At 37.3% G+C, this 20528-nt stretch overlaps 1 protein-coding gene across 3 annotated transcripts in view; it reads left to right on the top strand.

The window, feature by feature from the left end:
• Positions 1-20528, top strand: part of unc-13-4A (BAI1 associated protein 3) — a 96917-nt gene that overhangs the window by 4242 nt on the left and 72147 nt on the right. The gene's annotated exons all lie outside the window — the stretch shown is intronic.

The raw sequence follows: 20528 nt of genomic DNA, 5'->3' as shown, positions 1-20528 counted from the left end.
GTATCGTACACTTAGTGAATCGTACACTAGTGTTTTAAATACTGTTATTTATAACTATTTCTAGTTATGTAAAAACAATAAGCACATATAAGTTGCAATATATAGTCTTTTAGTATATTTTTATTTTTGAAATATATTTTTTAATAACTTCCAGTTGTCAATTTTGGTTCTTAACAAACATGGTTGACCCACTTCAGAAATGCTTGAAAATAGTGCGTCTATAAGTAAAACTAGGAACCATTAGTCATTCAATTTATTCACATATAATTTTTTGAAGTGATTTTGTCCCAAAAATGTCTCGCAATTCGGAAATGGCGGGTTCCCCGGATCATTTGGAGCAGCTTCTTCCTTTGCAAAAATGTTCTCCGAGGCACCGTTAACGAGTTATTAACGAAAAACAGTGGCCAATAAGAATCGAGTACGGCTGACGCGAGGCGGCCCAGCCAACCAGCGCGCGAAACCCAGTTCCGCTCATTGGCTCGGTCGTCTCGCGCCAGCCGAGCTCGCCTCTCATTGGTTACTGTTTTTCGTTGATAACTCGTTAACGGTGCCTTAGAGAAAATTTTTGTAAAGGAAAAAGTTGCTTCGAATGACCCGAGGAACCCGCCACTTTCGGATTGCGAGACATTTTTGGGACACCCTGTACAGGGTTAAAGTTTTTTAAGCAAGGAGCACGCACGGCGAAAGAATCCCGATGAGAAAAGAATAAATCGTTGCTATCGAGCCCCGATTCATCAAACTAGCCGAACATAAACAGAAGTGGATATTAATAGATGCGGATCGACGCTAAAGGAGGGAAGGAGTAGGTACAAGCGATGACTTATTGTTGAACGGAACGAATAAATTTAACTGTCAGACTTTGATTCATCGCGAGCCAAACAGTTCCTGCGGGACTTCCGTATCGATGTAACTCCTTTTGCCAACAATTCTCGGCTTGTTGCGAATCTTTACGTTCGCCCTTTCTCGCGACGACGATATTTATTTTGCCCCGGAATACGGAAATGCTTTCAGGCTGATGCACTTTAAAACGAAAAATAAAATTCGAAGTACCGATGTTCGGATGCATTTTACTCTGCCACAGAAATAGCAATGCGCTCGATTATCCGTGTCGTTTATCTTTCTCTGGATGTGTTGTGTGTTCTTTTTTCAATGACGGTCAATTATGAGTATGGCGGTATATTATGGAAGTCTCGTGTATTTTTAATTTACTTAAATATAATTAGTGAAGTTGAAACGAAATAGTGGATTACTCGATTGATGTATCTGATAAAAATATGGAAATGTTGCCGAGTTGAACAAGACTCGTGAAATTTGTAAAATGAAATTCATCGAGTGAAATTTTTTAAATGAAATTCGTCACATGGAATACTGATGTCGCATGAATAGTGCATGGACAATTGGAAGATTAAAGTTTATACGTGGTGAGAATAAAAATGTACTCTTAAGCAGTGAATTTACACATGTTGGGATACGTTTGCAATGCCAAATTTGCATAATTAAACAAAATTATTAAATAATTTAACAAAATTATTTATTTCGTCCGATTAATAACAAATCTGAGATATTCCAGTTAGATGAAAATTTCTGTTTCGAAATTTCTATATTTCCATTTTCACATATTACCCGGTCATGTAGAAACAATTCATAATGCAAATCGCCTGTTCGTTCCAAATGTCACAATCTTTCTATCGACGCGAGATCGATTCGCAATTTATAACTCACGCGCGAAACAAAGGAGAAGAAAGCAAGGAAAGGCACTTATAAAAATCTGCTGACCGTTCTTGGATATTTCATTGCAGTGTTCGCGTATATTATCGTTCCAAAGTAACGAATAATTCGTTCGACAAGAAATGATCTTTTGCGTATCATAACCGTAAACTGTACATCCGGATGTTGTTTCGAATTCCCCCTTTTCATTGATCATTTTATACAAATTATAACATCGTAACTTATTTCGAAAATTAAAAGATTTTAGCGAACATAAAGTAGGACATCCATTAATATTCGCTAATGCACCGTTTCCCCGTATTTCATAAACTTATAAAGAGAGCAATCGTTCATTTGGGACACTGACGTGTTTTTGAGCTATAATGCGCGACCAGCTGAAAACTGGCACTCTGTAGTTCATGAAGAATGGATGAAGATGCTGAATTAGCAAGGAAAAGGTATACGCGCGATGAAAGGAAAGTAAGGCGTGTTTTTTTTTCGGCGCAATAAACAGGCTCCGGAAAAAGCTGGTTGCTCCCAATTTTTCCGAATAACCACGGCCAGTGCTTAATATCGAAGCCCACGCCATCAGACAGTTTCCAATACCCGGCTTACAACCATCGAAATCGATGTAAATGAACCGTTTATTGGGAAAATGGACCGAACAATAGGGAACGAGTAAGAAGCGAGTAATAGTAGTGGACTCGTGATCCGTTGAGGAAAATAATTCCGTGTGACAGTGAGGTATTCTCTGTTTTGTGTGTCCGATTCTAGAATACACTGGCCAGCAACGATTTTTGCGTTTCGATAATCAATAGACGGCTCTTTATATCTCGCCGCGCTGAACACGGATCCGAAAATCATTTGTCTTAATAAATCTCGGCTTTTAGTTTTAAACGCAACATAAAATTTTCAAATTTAAGAACTTCTTCTGTTTTCATCGCAGAGGCATTCTTTTAAGTGCGATATATTTTTGAATATTGAAAACAATGAAAAAGAAATGCTGAAATAAATTAAGTACATGCAATGAGTAAAATGTATGTCGTGTATAATAACGAAATACTATAAGAAGGAATAATATGCAATAAAAAGGAATGAGAAGTAAGCGTAAAACTCTAACTATGTATATGCAGTATTTATAATGCAAAGTATTAACAAAAAAGTATTTTGCGTAAATACGCAACACACACACATAGTATATGTTCATAATAACATTATTGAAATTTTGGAAAAATATGCAGACAGTGTTTCGACAACAAAATAATAATTCTCGATAATCCTCTGTTTTCCTGCAATGATAATTTAAAACACAAATAGAAATCATTGCCTTCGTATTTATATTAGCTGAAACATTTTTTTTTTAAGCATTTTTTAAAGCATTTTAGTAAATTGAGAGCTGCAGTTTTTACATTTTGATAACTCATCGAAATCCTCTTCGAGTTTGGAGCTATTTAAAATAGCAAAATTTTCGAAATCGTTACGAATTACGAACGAAATTAAAGTAACGAGAAGCTTGTTAGCTACTCGTGTTCGCAACCAACTGAATGTGGGTAAAATGTTTTCCTGCAAACTTTGCTTACAGGCGAATGAAAATAAAAAAGTGTACGTCAATGTTTTTCATACTTGACCCCGTTTTCGCGTTAGAATTGTTTCGTGTGTTTCGGTTGCTTCACTTTCCGAACTGGTAAAACGTATTCTGTTTGACTACCCATAATCAACTACGCGTATCTCGGATCATATTAGCTATTTATGAACACGTTTCTAGCTCTCTATGTATTTTATTTATTCACTTTATTTATTATTTATTTATTACAATGTATGCATGTCCCGCCACTTTCGGGTTGCGAGACATTTTTGGGACACCCTGTATAGTGGGAATCATACTATTACATTATACAGTGACTAATATGAGACTTTATACAGTTCTTTTAAATTGTTTAATAAATATAAGTATCTGCCTGCGCTGTCAACTATTTGTGTGCATTTATTTATCTCGTTGTATTCATTTTCTATGGAATCGATACGCTTGGATATGTAATTGTAACAAAATGTGCTGCATGATACTTATGATGTCGAAACGAGGAGATAACTGCACAATGAAAGAAATGATCGCTTGGTAACTCGATGATACAGTTCATTGCGAATGCCTGCGAGTGAATGCAATATATACCAGCAGTGTTTATTCGATTGTGAAATCATTTAGTAGATACGGTTTCAATGGAATGAAATATCATTTCAATGTGGAATCAAGGCACTTTATTTATAATTAAACAGAAAGCAATCGATGAAAAATTGCAGAGATAGCATAAACTTTTGATTCGATTTGTTCGAATGTGTAATATTAAATAATTGTCTTCGTCAGATTTATGAATCATTCCATACAAAATATGAGTGTGCACAATAGCCTGGCTTATCGAAGATTATCGTCACTCGTTATTAAAAGTAACGCAAGGACGTCGTAAACGTTATTATTGATTCTTTTTAGCTTTTCTAGAAATAGCGATCCTAATTACAAGATAAAAAATTAAAAAATCGAATTTTTCGATGTTTTTCTATATTTATGCAAATATACTATGTGATATTAAACATTCCTACATTCAGAGTAACAATGCCAAAACTTAAAAATTCAATCCAAAATAATTGAGTAATAGTCATTATGCGTATAATGTTTAAATATGTCTGTGGTATATTGCTCATCTATGGTACAAAGATCATAAATAAATAGACCATCTTATCGGGCTATTTCCTTTAATTAAACCCTCCGTGCTCTGAAAATCACTAATGTGCCTTGTTGTATAAAAACTGTAAGATTGAATTGATCCAGACTTCTCAATTTTTCTTATAATGCAAACATTTACAAAGGAATTTGTTCAGTCGTTTCTCGATAATCAGGAATCGCAGGAATCGAATTCATTTGGACCAGGGCTCGGAATTAACCAGCACGCAACACGAGGATCGCGAGAGCTACGCCTCCCTGGCTCCCGTCGTGCTTCTCGTTTTCCGGTGATTGCCTTACACACACATACACACACACACACACACACATATAGTACAGGCACACGCGCCTAAGGTGCTCCGAGTCGAAAGCAACGACTACGGGAAACGAGACGTGCGACGGGAGTCAAGAGACGTAGCCCTCGCAATGCTCGCATTGCGTGCTGGTTAATTCCGAGCCTCGATTTGGATCCAGATTATAAATATTGTTATTTGAAAATCTAGTTTCTGATAGTTAATTGAATTCTATTGAAAAAAATGTTGAAAAAATTGTGTCTGGAAGGAATACCTTAGAAAATATGTTGAAGAAGATTGATAAATAAAACAAGCATATTCTGTTATATTTTTGTCAATTAATTGTTAATGAAAATGCGAGACCGGTCATTTTGACCACAATAGTCGGTTGAACTTTTTCGAAGCGGTGACAAAATTAATGCATTATTCATGATTGTATACTAAAGAAGATGCGACACTTTTAACTATATTATACTTCCAGAAGTTAATTACTTGACTTCTCCTGTTCTATCAGAGTCTGAATCGTGAATATTCTGCTGGCACAATTCGAAGTCTTAATGCTTTCGAGAAACTTCGGTGAACAACCTTCGTCTCGCAGTCAAGTCGAATTATCGTCATCGCCTGACTCGTGGTGTTATTATAAAAGTTACCGCTATCTCGCGACTCACTAGACCGCAATTACAGTGAATAATTTATAATGCAACCACTGGAAATGCGTAAACTGCCGCGAGGCAAGTCTACGTGGCTTCGGAATATCAATCGATCCAACGTTTCTCGTGCGGTTGCTCGACTTTTGATTCCAATACTGCTGTAATCTCTTGTTGACCTCGCGAAAAGAATGGAGGAGCTATTACTTATACTCGAGAATCTTTGAGACATTCTTCTGCGCCCCTACAAATCCCGTCAGAAACATTTCACAAATGTATAAGGTATTTCTGTGTTCTCTGTGGTATTTTTATGAGCATTTTAATGGATTATTGCTGCTTCTACCACAATTCTGTTCACAAATGCTTCATTAGTACTTCTTTGTTATCGAGAAATTCCTATAGGAGAAAGAACATTTATATTCACATTGTTCTCCACGTTATTAGATCGCAGATCTCTATGCAAATTCCAATTTCCGAACGTAATTTTGCAATAATTAATATTAGAGGAAAGTATCCTTTGTCGATTAAAAGTTACTTATCGTAAAGATAAAATACAAATGATGTTAGACCACTTCAAAACCTCTTTTTGTATTCTAAGAACTTGTATTCAATGAACAAAATAAAAGAATAAGAAGATCCATTATGCCTTATTTGATAAATATACAGTTAATTATATCCGAAACAGCAGTTGGTTACCACACAGTAACCGGCTCCGCTACCCTAGAAGTCCTGTGTTGATATAATTTAGTATAAATAGCGCATTTTTCACGAAATTTTGCATTAAATTTCTCGAAAAAGCTTTAACTATGAACGATATCTTGGAATTGTATTAAAAGACGTAAGAACGTGGAAGCGAAACAGGTCGCTTGGAATAATATTATTCAGAAAATGAAATAACAGCGGTTTCAACAAACTTGCAACTTATGCGTTCATTCACTGGACACGTTGCCCTAGTTGAGGCAACTTCAAACAAAACCTGAGAGAAACAAAATCGTTCGTTCCTCTTACCTTGTCCCAAATAAAATATGCCGAACTCCGACACGAGGTTCGCCAGGGAATACATTTTCGATGGTCTCCATCGAAAATACATCGTTGCAGTCGTGGCGTCACGAAGTGAACAAAGAACGACGGTGGCATGCCATATTTCTGGGCCGAGTCCCCGCAGCAATTTCACCGCGGGGAAAGATAGATGAAAGCGATAGTAATTGCGGCACTCGTCGTCGCTAAAGCAAACCCGTCGAATTCGGTTACCGTGATTTATCTTCCGGGGACATGGACCGCGTAATGGAGGCTTCTGCCGCCGTGGAAACCCGATTCCAACGACTCGACACGGAAATTACTCGGACGTAGGGGATACCGATGTCCGATACAGACGGCCTTTTTCGCGCCGCGACACGCCGCGGTCTCCGCGGATAAACATTTTCCATTTGTCGGAGACGGAGAGTTCCTTTTTCCTGTTCTACAACTCGGCCCTCCTCGCCCCGTGCAACACGTCACGCTGTCGGACGGTGAAAGCAAATGCCAGAAAATCGCGGCGAACGCGCCGAAGAGCCGATCCACAGTAGAACGGGCCGAGGGTTTATCGGCCGCCTGTTTTCCAGAACGCGAAACGAACCCGGCGTGTGATATTGTTTGCTGAATAACGGATTGTTTTCACGGTATCATGCGCGACTGAACCGTTCTTTCAGATCGTGGCACTTTCGATAACTATCGACGTCTTTCGGAGGTCTGTTTCCATCCACGATTTTATACCGAAGTAAAATTCTTTGATGCACCGTCTTGCAGGATGTTTAAGTCTTAAGGGAACGTTCTAGCGTAAATTTCGTTACCGTTTAACTTTCTTTCGAATTCTTTTGCGACGAAACTGTGATATCTCTTTCCAGTCGTGCGTGTTTCAGTACATTTTTTGGGCTATACAAAGTTGAAACTGGTGGCATCGATTATGTTGAAATATAGTCGAATTTCAAAAAGATGTCATCACACGATGACATACTTGTCTACATACTTTTTATTATTGAAGAATCATTGTATAATAATTCGAATTTCTTCGCAGGGTAAGACATTCTTGTAAAAAGTGTTTCATAAATATTCCAGTATTGCATTTCCCATATCGAGAACAGTTCGATGTAGATAGTTAATTCTAACGGAGCACGATTGTGTTTCTAATTCCTCGAGTTATTTTCCGGGCTTTCGCTTCGTTAGACTTTTTTGCTTGCCCGTGTTTGTGTACCTACCACTCAACCTCTGGCGCTACTAATTTTGCCGAGTTCAGAGTAAGCAGAGATGGTAGTTTCAAAAAATATAAAAAAAAGAATCGATCTTTTAATACCGTAGGTCACTTAAGAAACGGTGTCTAGGTCGTAGGGAAAATTTGAATTCACAAAGAAACTATAGAAAATAGAATTGCTGAAACAAGGTCACCAGGGCGCTTTAAAGGATCGTCGAAACGCGCGAGAAAGTGGAGGGTAGTGTGTCGAATACAAAAGTAACTAGGATCTGCGACTATCGTGACTTGAGTTTGACTGTTCAATATTTAACATATAACTATATTTTATTTTTTAATTCTAGAAATGTCTGAATAGAATTCTTCTTTTACAATTTATTACCACTATTACCAGGCCTTTCTAGTCTGAAATATAGCTCTAGCAAAAATTATTCTGTCAGCCAAATCGATCGTTCGTCGTTATAATTAATCATACATTCGATCCGATATTGTTGTATATGTATGCAATATTTTTTAGCGTTTTAATAAACGCAGAATTATATCTTTCCGCAACGATATCGACGATTACGATCGAATATTTCCTGGCAGGGAGGTGAATTCGCGTTTCTCGTTGCATATTCGCGGTAGTTATTCAGATTCGAAGTCGTTAAATTATCTGGTAATGATGCACGAGGCGTTGATAAACGTTCAACGTTCGAGTTTCGAATTTTACGGCCGGCGCTCATCAGTTACGAGTTTCCGTTGCTTTTGCAGAAATCCTATCACTCGGCTCGACGCTCGGCATAGCAACACTGAAACTTTCATACCGGTAAACGTCGAATTTACTAAGTTATAACAAGAAACGCAGTGACTGCCGTCACTTTATCAACACTCTCGCGAAAACTTGGTAGCACGTTTAAGAACGTAGCGGCGTGGATCTCGGCGTTGATCCCTTTTAAACGACGTGAGCAATTATTTAACAATTTCCTTCAAAAGAATCCTTAAGACGACAGCGCCCGCTTGTGAACCGATGGAAAATTTATGGAAACGCCGAGGCGACCGCTCGACGCTTTTCGTGAATCACTCCCGGCGATATAAAATTGTGCTTTCGCTAAAGAAATAACGGAACAATTGGGCACGGTGTGCTGGAGCTCGAATCGCTGTTCGTTAAAAACTTAATGCTACACTTTATAGCTCTTTTGCAAGCGATTATTGCAGCCTTACGAGTACGTAAATCGTCGGTTCGTTATTTTTATTATAAATGCAATTTCATTGTACAGATATTAAATGTATGCAGAAGTTTCAGTCCCCTTTTCCAATTTCAGAATTTTCAATAAGCACGATTTAACTTTCAATATATTCCGTATCGTTTTTAAAAACTTTCTTCTGGCAAATAATTCTACAAAGAAACACGACAGCTATTTTATAAAAATTATTAAAAAAGATTAAAATTTCTAAACTTCTAAACAAAAACTTCTGCATAAATCTAAGATATTTTGACGTTCTTTCTGAAATACAAGAAGGATTGCAAAGGAAAATGCAAATGATTAAAAAAGACTTGTGTTAATGAATCTTCTAAATTAAATTATAACGTATTACATACAAAATGATTTCTATATCAAAATTGATGGGGGGAGGTCTTCTATATAAGTAATCAATTTAAATAAAACTGTAAATTTTCGAACAAGAATGAAATTTAACTTAAATTGTTGATTACGTGTTGTGCACGTTATTTTGCTTTTATAGCTCGAATTCAGCGACGTTAAGCCTCTGAAAGCCAAGCTTTTCCCTTGAATCGAGTTTTTATTACTGCAGCCTTTACAGCCTGAAGTAATAGGTATGAGTTTATAAAATGACAGATTTTTCTAAGAAAAACCCGCAATATATGAGGCGCATAAAGTAAATGAAATTGTAATTTATTTGTTTTTCTTTAAAATACGTGGACAAAAGTAAGGATTGTATATAGTATAGTTCCAATTTTGCGAGCCGAACATCGATTACAGGATGTATCGATAACATCTTCGTACACTTGCAGTAGGTGATCAAGTTATTAAAGCCACATCTTATTTAATATACAGAAAAGTAAAAAATTTTCAAGAAAATAATTCATTCGCGATGACTTACAATTTACATGTATAAAAAGATAAGTTCAAAATAAAAAATATGATATATAGAAAAGAATTTGAATATTCTGTGATTATCCGTGCACTAAACAACCGCGACATGCTTGAATAAATTGTTCGCATAATCTGCGCTCTTCACAATTTCTAATATAAAAGACGAAACACTTAAAACTACCCTTACCTAACATTTCCGTGGAAAATACTTGTCGATAACTTCATGAACGTCCCACGATTTTCTCTAAAATTTCGCTTACATCATCCTGGGTAATTCTCGTTTCTTTCACCGTAGAAAATAGCTCATTACGGGGATACGTTCGCAGCATCCTGCAGGTGAGCTGCCTCGTAGCACGTGCGCTATATCGATCGCAGGTCGAAACAGGCGGTTCAAGAGTGCGCACCCTATAAGGTCCTTGGAACATAACCTTAATCCGATTTATCTGCCTTCTCAGCACGATCAGAATGTTAAAACGAATACTGGGGCCCGACGTTTTCAGCTGCTCGCCCCGATCCGATCGATGCTCCCTGCATTCGCGGAAAACTTGAAGAAAACACGGGGCAAAAGTTCGGAGGGACTTCCCGCTGATCCGCTCTACTTCCCCGTGAATTATTTAGCGTCGATGAGCATTTTTGCATGTGAAAGGGCTGCCACTTGAAAACGAGAAACTGGCTTTTCGCTAAGGAGTAATCTTCTTACACCGATCGTCCACTGGCACGGAGATCACACTGCTTCGTTAATGTGTTGCTATACTGGGTTCAAAGGATTTCGTATCTTTTTTTTTTAAAGCTCCCTTTTTTATCATTTATATCCGTTTTGAAACTTCATCAAGTCGAATGAAAAGTAACGCGACAACTTCCTTAATTTCTCTCATAAAGAATAACGATCTTACTTGTGACGTTGCATTTGTGGAATGACCTGTATGCTATCTACCTCGAAAGTGAAGAAATAAACGTTCTTTCCTCGCTGGAAGTGAGATAAACGATACATAAAGCAAAGGCGACGATGAAGATAAAGGAACGTCTTTAAGAAACGGAAAACCTAAATTACCTTTTCTCCGATGTGAACAGTATGAGCAATAATGAAACGTTAATTAATTAAAATAGATGGGCCTACTGAAAGTGCCAGAACAGTGACCCCAGCTAACTATTGCTCGACTGGTTTTCATTGGAAGACAAAGGGCATCGCTACTTTTTGCCGGGGGTCGTAATCTTTCATAATTTAAATACTTCTTCAACAATTTTCCTGTGTCGTGATATTCGTATTAATATTAATGAAAATTTCAGGATTACTCCATTTACAGAAATGTCAAATGCGGGGATTATGTGTTGACAAATCTGTACTGTATAACTCGTATGAAAATCTGCTCGTTTCCACTTTAATTCCCGGAAATATTACAAATTTTTGTACTAAAATTTAAATTTTACGATCATCTAACCCTACGACAAGAACGTATCTTTAATAAATATACATAATTTGATCGCAAACATCGTAGCGTTGTGCTGGCGGTGGGAAAATATCAAGGTAAGTTTGAAACCAACAAATTTTTAAGTTCCATTTCCAAGTCAATTGTTTTATACGGAATTTCGATTATTGTTACGTCCGTTTCATTCTCATAGAATTATTGTAACAAGAATACGAATTTATGCTCTCTGGGGATGGCTAATTGAGCAAGTTCATCGGAACAGACACCGTTTCAGAGTTTCTAGGCCGCGTGATTAATACGATGCAGAATTAATTCGACCGCGCGAGCTCCTTTGTTTTCCACTACGCATGCAGATATAATAACAACGCAGATAATGCCGAACTGTTAAACTTAATTAGACTACAGCTTCCGACCAACGTTTGTTATGCAACGATCACTTTGGCACTGCGCGAAATGGGATCGTGTAACCACGAAATCGCGTGAATAACCGTAACGCGTAAAAGTGGCGAGATCGTGGCGAGAACATAACGAGAACCATGAACGGTCAAATACTATGAATGTGGTTGTTTTTTCCCCAGAAATCTTTGCTTGTTACAGAGGCGATAAATCCGCATATACGACGGTAGCAACTGTGCAAATATATTTTGCAAATATCTTATTTACATCTTTGTTCCTAATGCTGTGCATACACATGCCTTCTGTCTTACATAAACCTCCTTTTTCTGACTATGTTTGCATACCGTATCACCCAATTAACAGCTCAATTTGGAAAACTTGCGTCTATTTGGGAAGACGAGTTCCAGACGTGAAATAATGTTATATCGCATGAGTATGTTATATTCTGCGGAACTTTATGCAAATGTAAATTTCTCGACATTATTTTGTAACCAGGATTATTTAAATATTTATTTCACATAGCTAGAGTTTCGAAAATTTCAAAGCGAAATAATCATCTTCTAGAATATACTAACACTTACAATGATTCCAATTGATTGCAATTCTTCAACAAATTTTGTTCAATATTGTCTACCAATCTAGTCCCTTTAAATGTCTTAAGAACGATCGGAGATTCGGTTCAATTTCAAAAGAAAGTTATTCCGTATCGAAAGGTGTTCGAATATTTTCGCGAGCCAGTGCGCATCGTTGCTGTCCGAGCATTACAACCATGATTACTTCGGTTCGATCAATTCAGAAGCGCACGAACTGCGAACTCGTGGTTCACGAAACGGCATGCTATTAATTAATTCGTTGATCGTTGGTACAATAGTGGCGTCGATGTCGCTGTAAAGTCAGAGTTGCAGTTTGAACGTATTAACGGGCATCGTCGTTAACGTTGCCAGAGGCGCGGAGGGCCCTCGAGATTTAATAGGGAAAGTAAAACTATGCACTATGCAAACGCTTGAAACGCGTTTCAAAATGTTCTCTGTGTCGTTTCGAAGCGAAAGGCTTGGTTGTACGTCCTGCACATCACACATCGAAATTGCACGTATTCTCGTTACTGCGCGATATGAAGGGAAATTCCGTTTAGCAGCAGACTTTAAACCCAACCGAGTTCACGAATCGTTCTAATTGGGAGTTATTTTGGCACTGCAATTACGTGTCTATTCTAAACTTCTGAAAAACAGCGCGTTCGTGTTTCAGGCATGTTTCGCGACGTGCGAAACGTCAAATTGTTAGATCTCAAACTTAGAAATATCCACAGTGTTGTGCAGGGTGCCCCAAAATGATGTTACTTCCGGGAATTGAGAGATTCCTGTGGTCATTTCAACTAACTTGTACCTTAGCGCAAATGCAATCAGCGGCTTTGTTTCCGAGTTATTAACAACAAAAAAACAGTGACCAATGAGAAGCGAGATCAACTGGCGAGAGGCGGCCGAGCTAATCAGCGGAACTGGGCTTCTCTGGGAAGAATAACATTTAATGACAAACATCTCTCGCTCCTTTGTGCAATTATTCAACGGGAGAAAGTGTCTTTGAAAGTGAGAAGAAATATTTCGAAAGTCAAATAAGTTTTCGAAAGGAAAAAGTGTCCGGAACGTTTGAATTTACATACTGGCTCCTGAATCGAGGTAAATTTAACCGGGTATTACCGTGTAGATGCGCTGTGCATCGTTCCGAAGTTGTTCCAAATAGACGTTAAAAGTCGGCCTCCGCTGCTCCCGATGTAAGAAAGAGGGCAGGAACCTGCAAGAGCATTACTCCCGTTCTCGAAAAAGGCTGCTCGAGTGGTGGATGCTTCCGATGATTACGGCTGGGTGAAAGAGAGGGAAAGACGAGGAACACGGAAGGCCGCGATCCGTGAAATTGCCTCTCTGTCAATCACCTGCCTCGAGGTCGAAATGAAAGGGCTGAAAATAAAAAGAAATGAAAAAATTTCGGATTAATTAATGGGCCGGTCTCGAGGGTCCTCGGTCGAACGCGTGCGATTCCTTTATTAAATTCACGCGTGGAAACCGCCTTTGCGAGGATATGAACCGGCACGACGAGGTGCAGCGGTGCAACGGTGCAACGGTGCAGCGGTGCAGCGGCGCAACGACGCACCGGCGCACCGACGCGACGTAGCGCGACGTTCTTCATATGTCCGCGACCGACCGAATGTAACACACATACATTATTTATGAAGCTGCACTCATATATTGGTAGCTCATTCCTTGCAAAGCTACGAAACACTGGGCGCGTTATTTTTATTCTGCCGTGCATTATGTGCGCATGGATATCCATATTCACGATCGCGTTGCTATTATTAGCAAGCTGCTTTGCTTTTGAGACGATGACGCGTTAACTACCGGTGATTGTTTCGTACCATGAGTATCGTAACGGGACTAGAGTAATAGAGCCACTTGCTATTGCTCATTTAATAATTAATATAACGAAATGCACAGCAATTGGTAAAGGCACACAATAACTGGCTCCACTACCCTAGTGCTCAATAACGATATTATTTAGTTCAGAAAGTTCAATTCTTTAGAAAATTTCAAAGGCAATAATATATATATTATTGGTAATATATTTGGTTGTTATATATTATTATTATATTATTATTATTATTATATATTATATATCATATATTATATATTCGGCTCACATAAAAAAGTAAAAGAACGAGAGCTTTTTTACATTCTTTTTTATTCCAAGTAATAATAAATTTTTTTTCAGTCATTCTACAGTGAACTAGTTTATCTAACATTTCTCAAAATAGTTGAAATCATTTAGAACAGTTTTCGAAAAGTTATAGCCTTGTAAAAGGTGTGTGGACACTTTTGCTCCTTACTGTAGTTAGATAAATTATTGGTTAAGGTCGCAAGTAGCGTTTCACGGAAATAAAACTTTTATTTGCCGCACTTATGGTTAGTGCTGTGAAAATGGAGAGTGTCGCGTATAAGACTATGGTCTACAAAAAAAAATAGCCGTGCTTGCGAGGTTACCGAGAGATCGTCTTAAAATTACATTCCGGAAGATTTCATTGCGCGGATCGTACCAACTGACCTATTTTTTTATTATTATATGCCAGCGTAAACTGTCAATTTATAGCAGCATTCCATACACACACACACACACACTTCGGGCGAAAGATCTGCTGTATTTACAATGTACATTTGCCGTACGTGTCCACTACCGATGTTTACACACGTAAAATGGTAATTACGAGAACAATATTATACGATTTTGGAACAATTGCTATTACTCCATATTTCATTCAGCATACGAGCCACCGTCCAAAAATATTTGGTTATTTGACCCAACACAAACGCACAACTGTATCGTGAATAAAATGTAAGTACGTTAAGCTGTGGTTAAGCTGTTTTTCGTTCGAAGTTAAGCTGCTGGCAGCCGGATTTAAATCGCTAAAAACGAATGATCGTTGAATTTATTTTTTTTTTAAAGGAAACTACGAAGCTGTTACGTTTTAATCTTTCAAAGTAATTAATCCCGTGTACAAGGATTTTTTCGTTGAAAAATGTCTGGCTGGAAAATGCGTACGCATAAACATTTATGTGAAACTTCAATTAACTAAGATAAAGATCAGCGCGCATTCGTGAGTTGTATCAACGTATCTACATTGAAATTTCCTGCCTCATACAAGCCCTGGCACGAAGTATTCGGACGCCATTTGAAAGCGCAATAACTTTATTGAAACTGGGCCAGATGACTTGTACTTATTTGTTAATGTTAAAGGAAACAGTTTATTGTATGACGAATAAAATACTTTACTCAATTTTATTAATGCTTGGAGTGACAAAGAAAACTACACGGATTTAATCTCTGCAACCGGAGCTATTGATTAAAGCGAAAAAGTAAAAGCTGTGCAATTGAAGCAAAATGGTAATCTGACAAACGAATATAACCGAGGGTTGCCTTTCAAATGTAATTGTGTTTATTAACAGACTGCTGTTACAAGCGAATAAACGTTATGATATGTAATAATGATAATGCAATATTAATAAAATACCAGAAATGAGAGTGACGATCTTAACCCGTTGCACTCGAAGCCGTTTTAACTGTGAATTTAAAATCATTTCTCTGATTTATAGTATTTCCATCTTGTATTAAAAAGTGCATTTTATGCATATGAAATTGAGTCTTGTGACTCGTACAACAGTAAATCTGAGCTTTGATAACATAAAAATTATCTTGGAACGTGACATAATAATTTTAATGCTGCCTCAGATTCACCTCTCGAGTGCAAAGGGTTAATAAAAACAGCACGAAAAATTTGTATTGTAACATTACGACTTAACGTTTCATTTTCACGATGCTGAAGTTCTAGCATTGTAACTAACATAGTCGTTAGTGTAAGCGCAGCAATGCGTACAAACGCAAGTAAAAGTAGATCGCGATGGACATTAAAAGTAAATGGACAGGTGTCGCAACTGCATGCTATACTCGTCAACCTGTGATATATTAATGCAGCCAATCATGAAATGTCCTTGCCCTGCATTAATTAATGGTATAACGCATTTTATTGACTTTCCTCTTGAAACCAGAATTCGTACGTCACCTCATTTGTCAGGCTTTTTTAATTACACGAGCATTCGTAAACAATATTTTTGCTTCATTTTAAATGTCTCTTTAACGTTTCACTTACATTAACTTTTAATAGGAATAATCACATTATTCTACAATTTATATATATGTCGTACAAAATTCTTTCGAATGAATTACGATCACGTATGATCTTTCGCACAAATATTGAAATTGAGAAAATGAACAAGATATAATTTCAAACTAAAAATTAAGTTTAAAATTTACGTTCAAAATGATATTTACGAATCCGATTAACAATCCGTTAATAATAATAAATCTGTTTTCTATTTATTTTATAGTACCTATTGTACAGAAAGGAGAATGTTTCGTTCTTTTGTTATCACAGAGTTATGTACTTGATTCATACTTCCTAAAAAAAGCAAATGTAAAATTCATGTTTTACGCATTGCAGAAAGGTATAATGCAAGAAGGAAATAAAAATGTCTGTGCCTCGTGTAGTCGCGCTTGCACATCAATTCTGTCAAAAATATGGTAAATGCAAATACCAACTGCTGCAAATTATGAATGTTAAACGCCTCGAATTATTCTCTCTATTCTCGCGTTATTTTCGCTCGCTCGCTTAACAAATTGGAACAACAATTACCATACGAATAGTCCGCGTTCCCCATCTGGTAACGAATCTTTCTTCCGCAAAAGGAAACTGGAGAGCTTACTCGAAAAACGTGGCAAACATTCACGAGAATTCCAAGAGGTCCTTGGTGTTAACGTTTCGTAGTCGAGGTATCTAAAGGGTGCGCTTTAAACTCGCTGAATCGTGGAAACGTTGCAGTTGCGTTCTACTGTTTTCCATTAAATCGCGGAATTTTCATTGCACTTTTAATATCATTGGGATTTTCGATACCGTTCGAATGATTTCGGCAGTTTATGTTTGCAATACGATCAAATTTTCTTGACGACCTCTTCCAGATGTGCTCAGCTAATTAAAATGTTCTACTTTCGACTTCGTCTGTACCGGTTCTCTCAAACTTGCTCTCGGACGAGTTCTGCATATCTTTAAATCGAAATGCGGCCAAAAACTAGAAATTCTGCGCTGGATATCCACTACTGAAATGAACTGAAGCAGTTGCAGGATCAGATGAATTTTTACTAAGAAAATGGACGAAAATTTTCTATTCAGATATTTGTGGATCGATATACATATCTAATAATTAGCTATATAACTTATAATAAAAGTGTCAGTATTTGTTTCTATGATGGTAAGTTGTTTTAAAAATAAGTGCGGATAAAAATTTTATTAGTGAGAGTAAGTATTCTGTATTTTCAATCGCTAAAGTGACATTTACCTTCTCGAATGTATAAAATTTGTCGGTCTGTAAATAATTAATGAAAATATAACTGTGATTTTGGTAAGTGAAAACAGAATATAAACTTTTCAATTAAAGTTATGTTTTTGTAATCAAAACGTACTTTAGTGTAGTATATTCTTAAAAGAGAGAATAAATATCCTATATACTTCTTTTCTGCAAACAGAACAATATTGATCAATATGCACCTGAATTTCAGTGGAGGTTAGTAAACACGTGAATGTAATTTGACCGTAATATTTAACGTAAGCAAATATACGTGCTCAAAGGGAGATTCGTTGGTCTTTTGGATATGATTTCGAACATTTCCGGAAATTAAATACGTTCAAAGCTGAACGTTCCTTCTTTCATTTCGTATTGTTAATTATATTTTACGTACATTTTATCGAAGAATTTCATCACGGATAGCAAAATACGTCCGACTTTTCATCGAATATAATGGTTATCTGTGAAAATCGGAAAATGATTTGCATCGAACGTGTGCGAGTGTATTACTTGTAAATGTCGCCGAATAAAATTATCCAAATTTTAAGCAACGCGCGTACGCCCATTGGCGGATATTCGTGTAAAATTTTGTACAAACCGAGTTTCTTCATTCAAGAGACCAGAATTTCTTTTTAAAATGGCATTTGTATATTAAAAACTCGTTGGGAAAAGTGTGTCGAAGCGAACGGGTTGTTTGGATCAAATAAACATTCTTTCCATTCATTTAAAAATTCGACATTTCATATGCACCAACGTAATAAAATAAGAAAAATAATGGCAAATTCTTGAAAGCATTGTTCCCTGAATAATTTCTAGTGCCTCAGAAATTCTGAGTAATGCCGTTATTATAAAAAAAAAAAATAAACACACCACGCGAATGACGATGGTGTTCGGTCATGATAATTCTTCAACTCTCGTAGCACGCGAAAGGATACTTGAGCTTTAAATACTTCAGCTGCATAGCGTATGAAGTGGTTTCAAGAACCGTGGACAAAGGTGGTCGTCAGCGCAAAAGAAACTAATGGTACCGTTGGAGGCTTCCTTTTTCACTCAATTTCACTCTCTTGTATTTTGCAGCTCGTATCCCTTCCTTTCTCTTGTCTTTTAACTTCAAGCCTCGTCGTTCTCTAGAAACTTTCCTCTTTAAATTCTACTTTGTTGATCCGAATTCGTTGATCATCTTTCGCCACCTTCCCCTTTGTCGGCAGATTACACCGTTCGATTTTATTATACATCAACTGCATAAGTGATCCACTTTGTTTATTTTCTCTTTGAAATAGCATTCTGTAATGAAAAAACTACATTTCATGCCAACAACTAATCTCTATCGAAATATTCACGTGATCGTTCAAAGGCTGCACGTTATAATACTTATAATATTTTCGTCAGAGGTCAAAATACTTTTGCAACGAAGACTTTAATTATTTCGTTTCAACATGAATGCAGTATTTCTTTATTAAATATTTCAACGCTAGTTCGTGCACTACTATCTTTTACTCTTACCGATTATGATTTTACATCGAAACAGTATTGTCGACAAGAACTAATAGTTAGTCATGCAGACGTATTTTCTACGTATTACAAATATAATCCGTATATTTGCGTTTATAAAAACTATACTTTTCATATGTTATCCTGAAATCCCGATTACCTGGCGAATTTCAACTCATTCGACCCGCTTGTTTAGCAATTAATCCGGTTAATCGATATCCTACTGTATTATTTTCATGCTACGGTGATCAGAAATCATTTAGTTTTAAAGCTCAATGATTCTGTAGCACGTTTCGCCGCTGCTTAATTCCGTTCAGTATTTCGGTATATTATTCCTTTGTACGTTAAAACGAATCTAGACTACTGCCTGAATTTCCCACGCAAATATTAACAATATGCAGTTTACACATATTGAATGAGTCGTAGATCCTGTTTCGCCGATAATAAAAGTTTAGCACCATTCGTATAAAGAAATGTGATAGAAGAGGACAAACCTAATTACTAGACTGCGAGAGTGTTTATGCAAAATAAAGTAATAGTCTATTAGTAATTGTGGTAAGTTGAAAAAAATATAACAATATCAGAAACCTATTTAAATATTAAGGAAATATATTTCGAATGTGCAACACCTGTCAAAATACATTCGAACACTTTTTAAAACTACTAAATGATTTGAATCTCTTTTAAATGTTAAATGGACTAGTTAATTGTGTGTATACAATGACTACAATACTTATTGTTAATTTTGCTATCGCTTGAAATGATAAACAAATTTCAAATCACTCAAGTATTTCGAGAATACAATTTGAAAAAATTCAGAAGCGAGACCGTGGACGACGAAAGGCGACCTTATTCTGCTCTCCATGACAGCATTTGGTGTAACCGTCGGTAAAACACAGAACTCGAACAAATCAAATCGCAGCGCAAATAGACTCTGTATGCGGGGTCGAAATCCTGGCGAATCATACCGCGTAGCAAGCAAACTAGCCGGCTAGAACGGAGAAGCATTTTCACACATGCTTCTCCACACATGTCGATCGGAGTTCTTTGACGATCACCTTACGCGACAACCGTTCCGTTAAATCCCGGCACCGAATAAAACCAATTTCGCGCTCACCGGTGCATCGAGGCTCCCGCGGCGCAAAGAGGCCTCGATGAAAAGCGCCCGCGCAATAAGTTCAGCTATATCCCGTGCAAAAACAAAAGGAAGAGAGAGGAGCGTCGTAAGAAAATGAGAGAAAAAATTTCCGTGGAACAAGACAGCCGGGCAACACTGTTAACTTATAAAATCGATAAAGGAGATCGTGTAAAACGGCTGTATGCCGATTTGTGCTTTATCCGTCGACCAGTAGCCGGGCTATTGAATTCAGCCGTAACGGAGGGTGGAAATTGAAACGACGCCACCCAGGAAATCCTTTAGACGCGTCGTGTTCGACGCGGCAGCCCGATCCTGCTGGAACCGCTGGTGAATCCGATGTTGTATAGTATAGTGTAGTAGTGTATTCATGCGGAGGATTCACTAAAGTATTACGTCCGGGCAAAAATAACTGTGGTTTCGAACATCGAACCTTCCTCAGAAATGGTCGCACAGG

Source organism: Megalopta genalis, chromosome 13, assembly GCF_051020955.1.
Source record: "Megalopta genalis isolate 19385.01 chromosome 13, iyMegGena1_principal, whole genome shotgun sequence".
Classification (NCBI taxonomy): domain Eukaryota; kingdom Metazoa; phylum Arthropoda; class Insecta; order Hymenoptera; family Halictidae; genus Megalopta; species Megalopta genalis.
Note: the sequence above shows the minus strand (reverse complement) of the source record. Positions and strands in the feature narration are given on the sequence as shown.